At 48.5% G+C, this 17054-nt stretch overlaps 1 long non-coding RNA gene across 1 annotated transcript; it reads left to right on the forward strand.

Annotated features, from left to right (window-relative positions):
- Positions 1-321: 321 nt before the first annotated feature.
- On the forward strand, positions 322-9989 carry LOC109550699 (uncharacterized). The gene is made up of 3 exons (XR_002177317.3): positions 322-1208; positions 5926-6066; positions 7283-9989. It is a non-coding gene; the product is annotated as an uncharacterized lncRNA (long non-coding RNA).
- The last annotated feature ends 7065 nt before the right edge of the window (positions 9990-17054 follow it).

Genomic DNA, 17054 nt, shown 5'->3' on the forward strand with positions numbered 1-17054 from the left:
CCACTGAATGAACATGGAAAGAGAAGAGAAAGGAAGGAAACAAGCCCAAGTGTGAGACCGACTGGGGCCACAGCCATGTGGTCGTCAGGCTCATGAGAAGGGAGAAGGCCCCAGGACCAAGGGGAATGGGGCAGGTGTGGTCCTGGCAAGGCCAGCTGTCCAGGGTCCAATGGCAAGCTCTGGGCAGTCTGGGGCGCAAGCTGCAGCCTCTAGGGAAGGGCTGGAAAAACTCAAGTAGAGTGTTACGTCCCCACCTCAGCAGACTAAGGGGAATTCGAGCTGGGCTTGAGGTCTGTAGGGCAACAGAGTGCTGGGTAGGGAAACTGAGTCAGGGATCTTGTCCTCCATGCTGGGTCAACTCATGGGTCCCCATGCAGGCTTCTGACTCCCAGGGTGACCTGGCTATACAAGCCTTAGGCCCATGGGCAATAGAATTTTACCCCAGCCCCAGGGGCTGGCATTACTCAGGCTGCCAAGACACTTGCTGCCCGTCAGAATGGTCTCAGACCTGGGTAGTGCTGAGTGTGCATGGGCATTCCAGCTTGGGGAGCAGGGAGGGAGAATTGGGTGAGAAGAGATGAAGATGGCGCCTCTCAGCACCCTACCTCTCCCCTCTCCCACCACAGGATCCTGGCTACACAGAGCTCTCCCTCCCCAACATATTATCCAGGGCTCCCAGGCCCCCCGAAACTACTATTCAAGAGCACGTAGGGGTGGCGTCACCTAGGGCTTTGGAGGGAAGAACCTGATAACTTGATTGCAGGACTTCATACTAAAGTGTCAAGGACTACTTGTTTTTTTCAAAAAGGGTCTAAGAACCTCAAAGAAGCCCCTCCTTGGTGTGATGTGGGGCTGGGGGTGTTGATGAAGCTGGGGGATGCTATACACACCCTGATCACTTCCTGGGCGCTTGTCCCATAGTTCTGGCCTATTATGAATTCACACATTGTGACGTGGCTCTCCCAGACTGAGAGGCCGGCTACAGAAAAAGCCGCAGGGAGAGACGAGGGAGGCCACGCCTCAGGGGCTCTTTGCTGTCTGGCTCCCATGGGTGACGTTCATTATCCCTAAACCCCCAGCGCTGGAAGTCAGCCACGCCGGCCTCTGCCTGCAGCTGTGGACGCCCGTCTCTGCTCCACCAGCTTCTTCCCACCTGATGACCGCTGCCGCCTGCACAGGAAGATGGATGGCTGCTGTCATCCAGGCAGGTGTGTGATGCAGAGGCACAGATCAGGGCTGACAAGGGGCAAAGGTGGCCAATGCAGACAGGCTGGAGCTGGTATGGGGCTCTTGGGAGGACGGATGCCCCAGCCCAGCCCAGCCCTCTCGTGGAATGCAGTTGCTACTCTGACCTTGCCTTTTCCTCGTTTCTGGAAGCCTCTCCCCTTGGGACCAGCAGGCTGGTGGTACATGGGCACCATGGGCTGTCCTGCAGCTCCCCTGCTCCCCCACTCCCTGCCCCCTGTGGGTGGCTTCACAGTCTCTGGAGACCCGTGTGCTGGCTCGGCCTGCTGTCCTTAGCCTGATGCTATCAGTATGATTTCCACCCTCGTTGTTACCGGGGAGAAAGAGGAGAAGGAAGGAGGGGTCGTTGACTCCCAGGGGACGCTCCCTCCCATCGAGCTGTGCACCTAGTGACCAACCACTTCAATTTGCCTGGGACCGAGGAGGTTCCCAGGAAGTGGGGCTTTGAGTTTTAAAACTGAGAAGTCCCTGGCAAGCTGGGACGGGTCGGTCGCCCTGTGTGGAAAGCCGGGGGTGGGTGGGGCTGGAAGCAGCGCCTCACGGCTCTGGAAGAACAGCCTGTCTCTCCGGCTCCCCTCCGCCTCTCCAGGAATGCAGCTTTGTGGCCGCCTGGCCGTGTGAATCTGGCTGTGGCTGCTGGGGGACTCAGAGTCCCCCTGATGAATGTCCCAAGAACTGGTGTGCTTGGAACCTTGGCAGTGCCCTGAGAACGAGACGGCCCCACGTCATTGGCACCATCCCATCCCCTGGATGGGGGGGACCGGAGCCTGTCCCTGAGAGCTTAAGGTCCAAACCAGAGAAGCAGAGGCATTGTCAAGTCCAAGGGCGGGGTAGGAAGTGAAGAGGTCAAGGACTTCTAAGAGTGTGAGACAAAGCCAGGTCAGGAGTTGAGAAATCCAGAGGAAGACTGCTGAGTTGACCACGTGGACCATGAGAGAGAGGGTGGGCTTTGTTATGGGACAAGAATGGCCAGGCAGACAGCCCTGACCAGCCATCACAGGTCACCCCTTCACATGGTGGGACTTACGGAAGGCACACAGTCTAGCAGACAATGGAGAATGTCGGCTATGTGCCAGCCCTGTGCTTGACACTGCGTGGCATGCAAGCTTCACGAAGCAGAGACTGCTCATCCTTTACATTCCTAACTTTCCGAGCACCAGATAGTATTAGCTAACACTTACTTAGTACTTAATGTGTGTTAGGCATTGTTTTAAGACATTTTGAAAACAGCTTTAGTGAGATATAATTCACATACCATACAATTCACCACTTTAAACAATTCAGTGGCTTTTAGTATATTCACAGAGTTGTGCAACCATTACCACAGTCAGTTTTAGAACATTTTCATTACCCCAAAAGGAAACCCTGCACCCACGAGCAGTCACTCCTCATTCTCCCCTCCCCCTGCCCAGGCAACTACTAATCTACTTCCTGTCTCTCTAGATTTCCCTGTTCTGGACGTTTCATACACATGGAAGCATATAATACCTGATCCTTCGTGACTGGCTTCTTTCGCTTAGCATAATGTTCTCAAGGCTTATCCTTATTGCATTTGTCTGTACTTCATTCCTTTTTATTTCAGGATAACCTTCTATTGTATAGATGTACCACATTTTATTTACCCATTCTTCAGACGGACATTTGGGTTGTTTCTACTTTTTGGCTCTTACGAACATCTGTGTACAAGTTTTGTGTGGATATATGTTCTCATTCTTTGTTCTCAGAAACTTATATATATACCATGTGATCCTTAAAACCCTTTGAGGTAGGTAATATTACTATCCCTAAGGCTCAGAGAAGTTAATTAACTTGCCCAAGGCCACGCAGCTTGTAAGTGATGGAGCTGAGGCAGCAACCAGGCAGTCTGGCCCCAGAGTCTGTGCCCAGAACCACTCTGCTCTATTACCTGGAAGAATGCCTGGCACAGCCAATAAGTATTTATGGAACGAGTGGCTGAATTAGACAGGGGCCCTGCTCTCCAGAGACTCATAATGTAGTTGCCTTCTTGCAGACAGCTTCTCTCTAATTAATCTCTGCAATACTCTCGGGGTTGGAAACAGGAAGAGGAGGTGGTTGGCTGGAATCAGCTGTTAAAAAGCTGAATGTAGTTGACGCCGATTGCATAAAGGGACCCTTTCAGCCGTGCTGAGGCTGCAGGTTCCTAAGGGAGAGAAGAGTCAGCATAAGGGCTGAAATTTTTGAGAAGTTACAAAAAACTTCTGCTTCAGAGTGGCAAACAGGAAATCGCTTTTTTTGGTTGTTTTTTCAAGTGAGTGATGTTGAAGTTCATTTGTGTGCCTGGTAACATCTCTGCCTGAGGTTCTGGACTACCTGTTCCGTGTTACCTGTCACTGGCTGACCAGGAGAGCTGATTCTGGGGTGGGCGGCTGAGCCGAATATTCTAGGGCAGCAACTGGTAGGGAAGTGCAGAGGTTCAAAGCCAGAGAGGCGGAAATCCTCATCCTAGCTCCAGGTGAGCAGGGAGACCAAGACCCCAGCAGACCATGTTCCCCAGAGCCCAGCCCTGCTGCATCCTCTGCAAAGCCAGCACTCCCTTTGTACCAGCACCCACTCCATAGGCACTCCCATGTTTCTGGGAGGTGGCACTGACTTTTACGAATCGGGCAGTCATCAACATGAATCTTAAAAAAAATTTTTGTTAATTGAAGTACAGTTGATTTACAATGTTGTGTTAGTTTCAGTGATTGAAAGTGATTGAGTTATATATATATATATATATACACATACATATATATATATATAATATTTATTCTTTTTCAGATTCTTTTCCATTATAGTTTATTACAAGGCATTGAATATAGTTCCCTGTGCTATACAGTAGGTCCTTGTTGGTTATCTAGTTTATATATAGTAGTGTGTATCTGTTAATCCCAAACTCCTAATTTATCCTCCACCCCCCCACCCCCCTGCCACTTTCCCCTTTGGTAACCATAAGTTTGTTTTCTATGACTGTGAGTCTATTTGTTTTGTAAATAAGTTCATTTATCAACGTGAGTCTTAAACACAGATCTGACCCTTTTACCCTGGACTCAAAAACCTTCACTGTCCACAGAATTAAGTACAAATCTCTACGCCTGACCCTCAGCGCTCTCAGGGCCAGCGCCCGTCTCCCCTGTCAGCTCTGACCTCTTGGCTCTCCTGCCCACCTTTCCCTCCACCCATACCCTCCACCCACCCCCTCCACCATAGCATTCTGGGTCCCAGCCTCTCTTCTCTCCCTGCACAAGCCCACTTTTCTTTTGCTTCCCAATCTTTGCTCAAGTTGTTTGTCTTATCTGGAATGGCCCCTCTGGACTATTCAATTCCCCATATCAATTCCCGCCTCCTCCAGGAAGCTTTCCCAGTCCCTCTGGCCATAGAGCATCTCCCCCTTCCTCGGGGACCATGTTACTCCCACCTCTTTTTTTTTTTAATAAATAAATAAATTTATTTATTTATTTTTGGCTGCATTGAGTCTTCGTTGCTGCGCACGGGCTTTCTCTAGTTGCAGCGAGTGGGACTACTCTTCGTTGTGGTGCGTGGGCTTCTCATTGTGGTGGCTTCTCTTATTGCGGAGCCCAGGCTCTAGGCATGTGAGCTTCAGTAGTTGTGGCACGCAGGCTCAGCATTTGTGGCTCACGGGCTCTAGGGCGCAGCCTCAGTAGTTGTGGCGCACAGGTTTAGTTGCTCCGCGGCATGTGGGATCTTCCCAGACCAGGGCTCGAACCCGTGTCCCCTGCATTGGCGGCGGATTCTTAACCACTGCACCACTAGGGAAGCCTACTCCCACTCCTTTTAGCACTTCCCCCTGGTCTACAGTTGTGAGAATTATTTATGTTTATCTTGTTCCTGGAGAGAAGAGACAAAATTGCACTTTGTGTCTGCCCTTTCCCCAGGCCTGGCATAGTGTCAGCACATAGTAGGTGTTCAGTTTCTGGGCTGAGCTGGCAGCCTCTAACGAAGAGTTTGTCTTCATGTGGCCTGAGTCCACAGACAACCAGGTGTCCTAATGCCCTTTGTGTCTCATTCTGACACAAGAACATATGCCCCCATGGGAACGTGGTTTACTATAGACTCAATGGTAAAGGAAAAGAACATCATGAATGAAAATGCTATAAATATTTGATTGGAATTTTAAAATATTTTTTAACCTCTCAGAATCAGGGCCACTTCTAACCAACATGGTGTCTTGTGCAAATCAGAAAAAAGGACTCCTTTTTTTCCTGGATAAATACAACCCTGCACCAGGGCACATAGCTGGATTTCAGTCCTCACTTACCCCCTTGGCCAGGTGCCCTTGCACAGTACACAACCTACCCAACCTTACAGTGCCATTTGGGATGAAACAACTACTTATAATGTGTAAGTCTTTTGCTCTGCTTCTATACAGTTACTTTCATATATATTTTTGTATTTATGAAAGCAGAGGACTGCCTATATACAGTATTTCCTGTTCATTTACCTTTAAATTAGACAAGTTGTCCCATATTCAAGACATCCCTAGGAAAGTTGAGAAAGCTGGGCCATGAAACCATGAAAATTGCCTGAAGGGTGGTGCTCTACTTCTAAGACCAGAGTTCGTGTTCCCTTCCTTCAGCAATTCTCCTGCCCCTTTAGTGCAGGAGCCACCCTTCATCTTGTTTCCTAGTTATCTGTATCATTTCTTCTTCCTTCTACTAGATTGTCAACTCTCCGAAGACAAGCCCCAGCAAACAGCACAGAGACCTGAGGGAGTTTGCTGGCTGTGCTTTGATAGAAAATGAGCAGAATTGCTGGAATCATTATTGTTATAATGCAGAAGAATTGATATATTTTCTTCAGGTACTTACGTCTCTGGACTCTCGTAGCCTTTTGGGCATAAGCAACCCTTGGCATACCGATTTGCTTCCATTTCTTCTTCCTCCCAGCAGCTGATGGGAAAACCTTTGCTGACACCAACAGGGCTTGTGGATGATGGAAGACTGGTAACTGTCAGATCTTCCTTGGGATTGAGTCATGCCCTTCCAAAAGGATTGCATTCAGGGACTGGTAGATTCCAGCACTTTCTGTGAACAGGGGCTCTGTAGTTGGTTCCTTCCCAGTTGTGCAGAGGAGCCTGGGCTGAGCTTTGGGCTGAGCCAAAGGAGAGAAGAGTTCAGGTGTGGGAAGAAAGAAGTGGAACCCACCATGCCGGGCAGCCTTCTAGATCTCACTGGGCTAGGAACATCCCCTCTCAGGCCTCATCCTCCTCTTCTCTAAAGCAAGCAGGAACTCAATGTCATGTACAGCCATGCTCGTCAAAGTGCGGTTCTGGGACCAGCAGCATCCGCAGTGCTTGTAAGAAATGCACACGAATCTCAGGCACCGCCCCAGAACTGCTGCATCAGAACCTGTGTCTTGACAGCATCCCCAGGTGATCCGCTGTACATCGAAGGTTGAGAAGAGCTATTCTGAAGCCCCTTCTGGCGATAAAGCTTTACGATTCTGTAGGAAGGTACCCAGTAACAACAGCCAAAACATATTGAGCCTTTACTCTGTGCCAGGGCCTCTCCCATGAGCTCTGCTCATTCCCGGCACAAGCCAGAGGCAGGGGCAATCAGGATACGTATTTTACAAGGAGACGAAGCTAAGACGTGGCTCAGAAAAGCTGGGCTTCTCGGCTGAGGACACCCAGCTAAATGAGGACAGAAGTGAATCCACAATCAGCTGGGCCTGACTTCACGCCTCGTGCAGCATCGTCTCAAGGGTCCAGGCAAAACTTCAGAGAGGAATTGGTGTTCGAATTCTGCATTGCCAGATGCTGAGGAGTTTGCCAGGCAGGGAGTGGGAGAGAGATATTCCAGGGGAGAAAAAGAGCGAGGGCAGTGGCCCCAGGGCACGAGAAAGTATGACAAGTCCAGAGAGTGGCCTGAAGTTTTGTTCTAATAAAATGAATGATAATTTGGCATGAGCTGGTTTCTGCTGAGCACAGCATGGGAAGAGGGGGAGATAATCAAGTTACCCAAATTATCAGCAAGTTTAAATAAAATCTAATGACATTTTAATGTGTTTTCTGAAGGTGCCGTCTACTGCAGTGAGATGTACCATACTGAGCAGATGTATCACGTGCTCGTTGTGCTGGAGAACGAGCACATGCTTGTGGATTGAATTTGCCTTCTATAATTTAGCTCCCACTACTGTAAAAGGGTCAATTTCACCCCTGGGAGTCTCTCTTTGGAAGGAGGAACCATCACCAAAGAACCTTATGCTTGTTGAAATTCTTCCTGCACTTACCTGTCAGCCCAAGCTTCTGAAGTTGTCCTCAGGGGGTCCTCACATCAGTGGGCAAAGCAGCACAGACTCATGTGGTGAGGTCAGAAGTCCTTTTATAACATACTGTAACCATGGTGACACCCCTTAAAGTCAAATTTCGGAGACGTCTATTGGAGCAAACATTTTGTAAGCTCATCTTTAAAGATCTTGTGAGAGGCCTTGCCCCAGTGATGAATCACTTGATAGAAACATACGAAAGAAAGGAAAATCAACACATCCCTCTCTTTAACTTGGATTTTCCTTTTCTGAGGAAGCATCTGAATCAGGAAGGTTTGAGTTGTAAGGGACAGAAACTGTAAGGAAACGAGGCCTAAGTAACAAGTAGCCCAGAGTTAGGGCAGTGCCAAAGACTCACTATGGGATGGCTACTCAGTAACATCTGGGACACAGGCTTTTCCCAATCTGTCCTCTTCAAAATGTTGGTTTGTCCTGTTGTCAGCTCCCCTCATGGTCCCAAGATGGCGGCAGCAGTTCTAAGAGTCTAGTGGCATAAAAAAAGGAGGCATCATCTCATGAGTTTCTTATAAAGAGGAGAGAAGCCGTTTCAGAAAGCCCTTAGCAGCCTCTTCACATTTCACTGGCCATAACTGTGTTATATGCTCTCTCCTAAACCGATCGCCAGTAAACTACAATTGGCTTAGATGAATGGAGATTTGCCCCTTGAGGTTGAAGAAGATAACTTCTCTGAGCACTTGTCTGGGCTGGGCATAGGGTGAACTCCTGAAAATAAAATCAAGACTCTACCAGCAGGAAAGAATGGCAGGGGACATGGATTTGGGTAGACAACCATTAGAATTTGCCATTAATAATCATATATTCATGGTAATGAAAAATTTCTTGAAATTCTGAAATCAAAGGGTGGGACAGTCAACTGTTGGTACAAAAGTGCTGCGTAACAAACAATCACAAAATTTCAGAGGAACTGAAAAATAATTAACTCATTGGTCTGTGGATCAGCTGGCGGTTGTCTAATCTAGACTGTTTGGCTGGGGTGGCTCAGCCCCACCTGACTCTCATCCTCTTCCTGTGCCCAGCATGTTCTTCTTATGGAGGTGGCAGAGGGGCAGGGGCCCAAGCCCCAGAGACCAAGCCTGTTTCAAAGCTCTGCTTGCATGGTATCTGCTAATATCCCATTGGCCAAAGCAGGTCACATGACCAAATTCAACATCACGAGGCTCCACCCATTTAGTGGGAAGTGCTGCAGAGTTAAAGGGCTGAGGGCCTGGATGCAGGGAAGGGTGACGAGTTGATGCAGTCTACCACAAGGGGAAACAAAATGTTGTCAAAAAGAAAATTAAGGGCAACTTTAACAATACTCTTATTTTTAAACTGCACTTTAAAGATACAAAGACTTTCTTTAGAATATAAAAGAACTTGGGGATGTTCAGGTGAATATAAACATTAAAAATTTGTGTGTGTGTGTATAGGTTGCAAAGGGTCTTAAAAAGCAGATTTTTCTAGCTCTGAATAACCCACTGTGTGTGGTTATATTAACACCTCATATCAGGGTATCAGTTTCCTCAGAGCTAACTGTTCCCATCGCCCCCTCTCCCTCTTCTACAAAGCAATACCTGTGGTCTATACTGTGGAAATAAATGAAGACACCACTTAAATGAGAATAAACAAGCTGTTTATTTAGAGCAGAAACTCAAAGGCAAGTGGAGGAGAGGAAAGCTTTTCAAAGGCTGCAGGTGTGCCCTGATTGGAGGTTGTCGTCCTGAGGAAGCCGGAAGCAGGTAACTAGAAATAGGGCATTTTACGTGATTGGTCCTGAATTGGAAGCAGGGACAAAAAATTGGGGAGCTGGGAGGCGTTGACCGAGTCCTGACCTTTCTGGCCAGATTGCTGCAGAGGCTGTGATTTGGATTTCCCCGCACGTTGCTGCAGAGGTTGTGGTCTGAGTTCTACGGCCACCTGTGATCTGAACTTTGTCCATTTGTGTGTTCGGTCTCTCAGGACCCATCTGAGAAAGCCCCAACTCCTCGGCATGGCGTAAAGACCCCTTCACTCTCCAAACAACACTTCTGGCCCCCACTCCTGACATCAGTGGTGCCAGCAATCCCCCCACCCGTTTCTCTCCCAGACGCAGACAGCTCCCAGCTCAGCAGCCCGGCCTCAGCGGGACCTCCGCCGCACGCTCCCAGAGCCCAACATGTCCTCCTCAGGGCGTGCCTTCCATTGCTTTACACCTGTCCACGGAGTTAGCTCAAGAGTCCCCACCCCTGTGCCTTCTCTCGAGCTTTTCTTCCACCTCAACTGGCTCTTCCCCATACAGAACTGCTGCTGCTTCTGTGTCCCCCAAATCATTTGCATAAATATTTATTAGGACAGGGATGGATCTCCTTGTGCAGAAGGCATCTGTTACTGTTTGTCTCCTCCCCTAGGCTGTGAATACCTTGAAGGCAAGCATTTTGCTTTATTTTTGCCTACTATAAGAGAGTAGGCTTTTTGGAAGGAAGGAAGGGAGGGAGGGAGGGAGGAAAGAAGGAAGGGAGGGACCGAAGGGAGGGAGGGAAGGTCATAGGTAGGGTTGACAGATAAAATGCAGGATACTCAGTTGAATTTAAATTTCAGATAAACAATTTTTTAAAACATAAGTATGCTCCAAATATTGCATCTTAAATAGATTTTTAAATAAGCATGATAAACAAGTATACTAAAATACTAAAAAACTACTCAGTGTCTATACAAATTCAGCTGGGTATCTTGCATTCTTGTTTGCTAAATACAGCCACCTTGATCATAGGACAAACACCTAGTTGAACTTGAAAGCGGTTAGACTCTGAGGCCAAGATGCAATGTCCCCAGTCCACTCTTCCCTTCCCTGTTGGCCAGAGCTCTGCCCTGGGGCTGGCCAGGCTTTGTTGCTGTTGTGCCCGGTAAAATCCCAAGGATAAAACCCCAATAGCTGTCTCCTTCCTTGGAAATCAGAAACCAGGCTGGTAGTTTCCAAGAGAATGCTTTGAAGAGTCCTAGAGGAGAAGAAATGCATGGAAATGGTAGTGGAAAGGCAGGAGGAAGGAGGAAGGAGCCTTAATGGCCCTTAAACGGCAAGAAATTGCATTTCTAAGCCTCAGGCATTTCCTTCAATGGGAAGACATGAGTTAATTATGAAGGACAGCCAGGAAGGGCTGCTTTCCCAGGGGAAGGGTTCTGTAGAGAGGCACTGTGTTCAGAGAAGCTCTGCAGGTCCATGAGGGAGGGAGAGACAGAAGCTGGTCCACACTGTGCCCCGACTCCCCTTCTGGGCCCCACTGCATCCATTAAAATTGTGGGAAGGATGTGTGAATTGGGTTGAATGGTGACCCTTAAAACCTGCAAATGGGACCTTATTTGGAAATGGGGGCTTTGCAGATGTAATTAAGGGTTCTGAGATGAGGAGATCATCCTGAATTATCTGGGTAGGCCCTATATCCAATGACGAATGTCCTGGTAAAGGGCACACAGAGGAGAAGACAAACACACGGGGGAAAAGTCAATGTGAAGACATTGCGGGGTGATGCAAGCCAAGGAATGCTGACGACATTGGAAGCTGGAGGAGTCTAGGAAGGATTCTCCCTGGAGCCGCCAGAGGGAGCAGGGCCCTGCCCACTCCTTGGTTTCAGATCCCCAGCCTCCAGAATTGTGAGAGAATAAATTTCTGTTCTTTTAAGCCACCAAGTTTGGGTATAAGGCATCATTTTAAATCTTAGTATTGGACTTCCTTGGTGGCGCAGTGGTTAAGAACCTGCCTGCCAACGCAGGGGACAAGGGTTCGATCCCCGGTCCTCGAAGATCCCACATGCCGCGGAGCAACTAAACCCATGCGCCACAACTACTGAAGCCTGCTCTCTAGAGCCCGCGAGCCACAACTACTGAAGGCCGCGTGCCTAGAGCCCGTGCTCCGCAACAAGAGAAGCCACCGCAATGGGAAGGCCATGCACCATAACGAAGAGTAGCCCCTGCTCGTTGCAACTAGAGAAAGCCCGCGCGCAGCAATGAAGACCCAATGCAGCCAAAAATAAATAAATAAATTTAAATCTTAGTATCTTGTGTGAAACCTCATATTCGTCTTTACAAAACAAATCATTGGTCCCCAAGTGGGGTGATCAACACAATTGGGTTGTGGGGAAAAAGTGAAACTTTGGGGCAAAAAAAAAAAATAACGCAATTATACTTTCCTAATCGTTTGAAGTTCAGATCAGCACTAGTAACTTCCTTCAGTGGGAATGTCAAAGGGTCCGATGTCACCCATGGCACAGGTAGGCCTTCCAAGGGCTTCACAATGAGAGGCTGATGGAAGTAACCTCACATATGCATTACCTCCCAGGGGAATTTGAGGTATTGTGCTCGACATGTGCTTGGGTAAGTGGATTTACAAATTATGCAATCTAGCTTTAGCTAAACTAATCCCTCTAAAATGGAAAAATGGTTTTAATAGATTATTGTAGAGAGACTGAGGATTGAAGACAATACTAATAGTGCAAGACCCGGTAAAAACCAAAAACATTGGCTGATGTGGTGGTATGAACTCTATTATTAGCACATCACGAGGTAAAAATGCGATCGGACAAGAAGTCAGTCCCCTTGCCCCCCAATCTAAAATTATCAAGGTTACTTGAAAGAAGGATGTACGTGCAGTGTCGTTAATGATGAAACTCACCCTTAGTGTATATTGAGCCTTGGAATATTAGTAATTAATAGTATAGAGTCATCAAAATTAACACTTAAAATATTACTTTTTACCTTTAACTCATCTGCTTAAATTTTCTGTTTAATAGAGTGTGTATAATGTATACATAAATATGCATATATTAGAGATGCAAAATTTTAAAAAATTAGGGACTGCTATGGACTGAATTGCCCTAACCCCCATCATGACTGGATTTGGAATTAGGACTTTTAGAAGGTAATCAAGGTTAAATGAGGTCATGAGGATGGAGTCCTAATCTAATAGATTGGTGGCCTTACAGGAAGAGGAGAGAGCTCTCTTTCTCTCCATGCACACATACACAGAGGAAAGGCCATGTGAGCTCACATCGAGCAGGCGGTCATCTGCAAGCCAGGACGAGAGATCTCAGCAGAACCCAATCGTGGTGGCGCCCTGATCTCAGACTTCCAGTCTCCAGAAGTGTGAGAAGAAAATTTGTGTTCTTTAAGCCCCTCACCCCACCCCCGCATCTGTGGTATTCTGTTACGGCAGCTGGAGCTGACTAATGCAGGGATAAGTGATCATAGGCATTTGGGGATCACTGCAGTACATTATACGTGGTTGCCATGTATTCCTTCTCTGATTCTTTATCATCAAATTCTTTTTCCTCTGGAAAGTGGAAATGGCTCAGAGTAGTTGACTGTAGCAGTGACAGCCCCCATTTGTTCGTGCTTCCCTCATTCCATGCCCTTAGGCGGCCCCCTCCCATACAGACCCTGGCCTTGGCCTTGTGACTTGCTTTGGCCAATGGAACAATAGCTAATGTGTCACAGGCAGAGGCTGGGAAAGTGCTGGTGAGTTGGAGCTTGCCTCCTCTCTTACTGTGGGGCTTCTGGCAGCTAGTGAACGAGCCCACCAGTAGCCTCCCGGAGGCTCTGAGACCACAGGGAGAGCAGCTGCAGACGTCCCAGCTGAGGCCCAGGACTTGTGCTTGGAGCCAACTTGGCCCACCCAGCTCTGGCCAGACTGGCCCAGACCAGAAGAACTGCCTGGGTATCCCACAGAGGAGTCATGAGAAAGTAGAAACATTTATTGCTGGAAGTCACTGAGTTTTGGAACGGTTTGTTACCCGGCCTAAGCTAAGTGATAGCTAGTGGGGTAGGTAGATCATAGGGCCTTTCGCCCAGTTTAGATGCATTGCAGTCTAAAAACGGACGGTCACCAGATGAGATGACTTTCAACAGTCATCAGTCAACAGCTTTGTTATTTGTCTTTGCATTTCCCAAGTCTAGAACAGAGCCTCACACATATTAGATGCTCAGAAACATTTGTGGAGTGAAGAAGATGGGTCAAAGAAAACACACATTTCTTAAAAGTGGATTCTTTTACTTACTCCTCCCCGCGCCCCGATTTTAGGGTAGGTATTATGATTACTATGCTCATTTTAAAATGGGGCAACCAAGGCTTAGGGAGGTTAAGTATGTTGCCCAAGACCAGGCACCTGGAAACAGCTGAGGAAGATTCCCGCAGGTCTGCTTTCATAGTACCCGCTTAGGCTGTATGCAGTCCCTCCAATTCTGGACTGCCTGTCTTTCTGTACTGCCTGAAATTCTAAGGAGGAATGCCAGAAAGGGAATTTTCAAAGTCCCTCTGTTGCTTAAGTTGTCCACAGCGCACACACCCAGCGCCTCCAGGCACATAGTGGTGGATGGGATCTGATCACTTAGCTCTGAGAACCAGGTTTCTCATGATAATCACAGCTGTGGGCCTGGTGGGTCCTGCCTGATGGAAAAGAGGTCACCAATGGAGGCTGTTAGGAGTAAACGACACACAGCCCAGGAGCTGGCGGTCCCCGATGCCACTAACCGGGATGGGATCCAGGGTGCTGCTCCAGCTTGGGCTCAATGAGAGCTAATTGATGCCAGTTGCCATCCCTGGGACCCAGGTGGTGCCCATTAGGCCCAGGGACAAAGCCAGCTCAGTGGCGGGTGTGTGCCACGTAGGGTCCGCAGCCAATAGCTTTCCCTCCTGGCAGTCTGTGTGAGCCCTCTGCCCAGCCTCCGTCTCTCCATCCTCAGATGGACAGAAAAAGCACAGATTGGATTACCCTGGTAGGAGCTGTGCACAAGCTACATGGCGTATGGGGCTGGTCTTTGGCTTTGTTAATACGCCCCGTGAGGCAAGCAGGTGTGGAAGATTCCAGGTGAGGGCTCTAATAGTAACTAGTGCGTGCGCTCAGAGCTTTACCTGAGGTTTGTCTTTTAGCCCTCAAAGGGGAGGATTTCCCAGTTCCCAGGGCTCCCACACTCTGTTATTCTCTGTTACGGTAAACTGGTTACTGTGATTATTTTGTTTGCTTATTTATTTGCTTCCTTTATCATCTCTCCCTCACTGGACTTCAAGGCCCTTGTTTTTTTCTCTATGGTATCTCCAGCTTAATGTCATGCAGAAAGTGGATGTTCAATAAAAATTTGTTAGGTGAACTCTTCAAGACAGACTATTATTCTTATTGAATAGAACAGGGAACTAAAGTTCAGAAATGTTGGGTAACCTGCTCAAGGTTACACAGCTGGGGAAATCTTAGAAACCAAATTCTAACCTGGGTTTGGCTGACTTTGGAATCTGTGAGTTTATTCTAAAGCATGAGGCAGGTACCACCCATGGCAGGAGAAATAACGTTAAGTAGCACACAAACATGTTTAAAGAATAGCAAATCATAATGCAAAAGTCATTTCCTTTGCATTTATCTTTTAATCCTGGTTATCTCAAGAAAATAATTTTTCCAATAAAGAGAGACTTCAAGCTTAGAGCCAGACTATCTGCATGAGTTTTGGCTGTAAGAGAAAGAAAGTTTGAAAAGATTGGTTGAATATAGTAAGGTATATTTCTCTCTTATGTAAGTAGACTCAAATAGCCCAGGGTTGGAAAGGCAGTTCCATGATTGTGAAGAAGCCATACTCCTTCTACTCTGTGGCTCTGGCATCTTTATCATGTAGAGTCTACTTTATAGCCCAAGATAGTTGCTGTGGCTCCAGCCATCATGTCCATCAGGTCCACCTTCTAGCCATCAGGAAGTAGGGACGATCCTGCTCCTTTCTTTAAGGGTCACTCCTTTCTTTAAAAGTCAGTTTATATTCCTTCAGCCCCTGGAGAACTGAAGAAGGAAGGAGGGGAGGGAGGAACCAATAATTTTATTCCTATGGCTCTGTTAGGAGCCTGGCTTTTACACGGTTCATGAACTCATTGCACTTGGCAGGGCCTCCAAACCTGGAAGCTTTGCTCAGGAGATTGTTGGGACAGGCTGTAAATTGGGACCTTGTCCTTTGGCTCTGGGCCCAAGGCTGATGAGGACAGAGTCACCATATTGGGCTGTGTGAGGGAGGGTCACAAGGGGCAGCTTCCTTTCCTCCCCAAGGTGTGGTGGGGGGAGGGCGGTTGCTCCTTTGTGTTTCTACCCTCACTGTGCAGTCAAGGGTTGCAGAAGAATCCCTTATGGGGACTTGCGGGGCGTGGGGGGCACTCCATCCCGATCGGGTAGTGCTCAGTCCCTGGACGTGCCGATCTCCAGATCAGCCCCACTGAGCAGGGGAGAAGAGGGCTGGAGAGAAACGGCAGGTCTAGGGCAGGTGCCTGTCTACCCATGTGTGCCCTGAACACCCACGTGTGTGAGTTTCTCAGGCGTCCAGGGGACACAGTGGGAGGTGGCTGCCTCCAGACAAAAGGACCCCAGTAGCAAGAGGCTGTGAGTATAACTGCCAGTGGGGGCAGCTTAGGTGTGGTGGAGTAGAACTGGATTGCTCACTCGGGAACATCCAGGGGAACCCATGCCTGCAGCAACCCAAGGCACTGGCATCTAGAAGCTGCTCCCAGCGAGGGTCAGCCAGACCAGCGACACCTACTAACCCAGAGAGGACTGCAAAGCACCAGCTACACTAGGAGATGTGCCCCCCGCCCCTTTCCCTTGAATCGCTGACTCCCAGCCCCCAACCACTGACAACCTGAGGGGGTGGAGGGTTATCTCCAAGTCACACCAGGCTCCCCTTCACTCTCAGGTGTGTTGGGGGGAGGAGGTGTAAAGCAGACTGCCTGTCCCCTTTCAAGTCCCCAGAGCCCCAAGTCCAATCGTGATGGGGAAGGGGTGACCTTGGAATCAGATGAGAGATTAGAGCTCTAAACCAGACTGGGCTGGGTTTTAATAAGGAAAGGGACCTGAAAGCTCTGAGATCTGCCCCACACCTTGTTAAGGGATGGGAATGGGAGATTCCATAGAGGCTGGTTCATTCTCTTCTTCACCATATGTGCTAGTCACCGCCCCATGCCTCAAGGGGTCGGGGAGACAGATGATGAACAATAAACACACACTCCAGGTCGGGTAGTGAAAAGTGCTACGAAGGACGAGGAAGGGGATGGAGGGAGGCAGCTACCCCTCCAAGGAAGGGATCTTGAGCAAGGGCTTGAATGAGGGAGGAGGAAGTCTTGTGGCTGCAGGGGGATGACTACGTTAGGCCGAGATTGGCCTTTTCTCCCTACTTCCTCGCCAGCCCAGTGGGGTCTCCCCTAGGGTGCCGAACCTGGCTGATTATTAGAATCTTAGATTCCTAAGCCCAACCCTGGGATTCTGATCCAGGTGCCTGGGGGAGAGGGCAGGAACCTTTCCCAAAGCTCCTCATCTGATTCGGCTCATCTGAAGGCCTGAGGACCAGACTGATTCAATGATCACATCTGCTAGCCGCCATGCACTGCAAGGCTGAGGAGGGAGATGGAACCGTAGAAACTGAGAGCTCTCGCTGTGTATCAGGAACGCCCCTGAGCACTTTGCCTGCATTACCTTTTAAGATATGTATATATATATAAAATATTTGCAAGAACTCTGAGGTGGGTACAATTA

The sequence above is a fragment of the Tursiops truncatus genome, chromosome 16 (genome assembly GCF_011762595.2).
Source record: "Tursiops truncatus isolate mTurTru1 chromosome 16, mTurTru1.mat.Y, whole genome shotgun sequence".
Lineage (NCBI taxonomy): Eukaryota > Metazoa > Chordata > Mammalia > Artiodactyla > Delphinidae > Tursiops > Tursiops truncatus.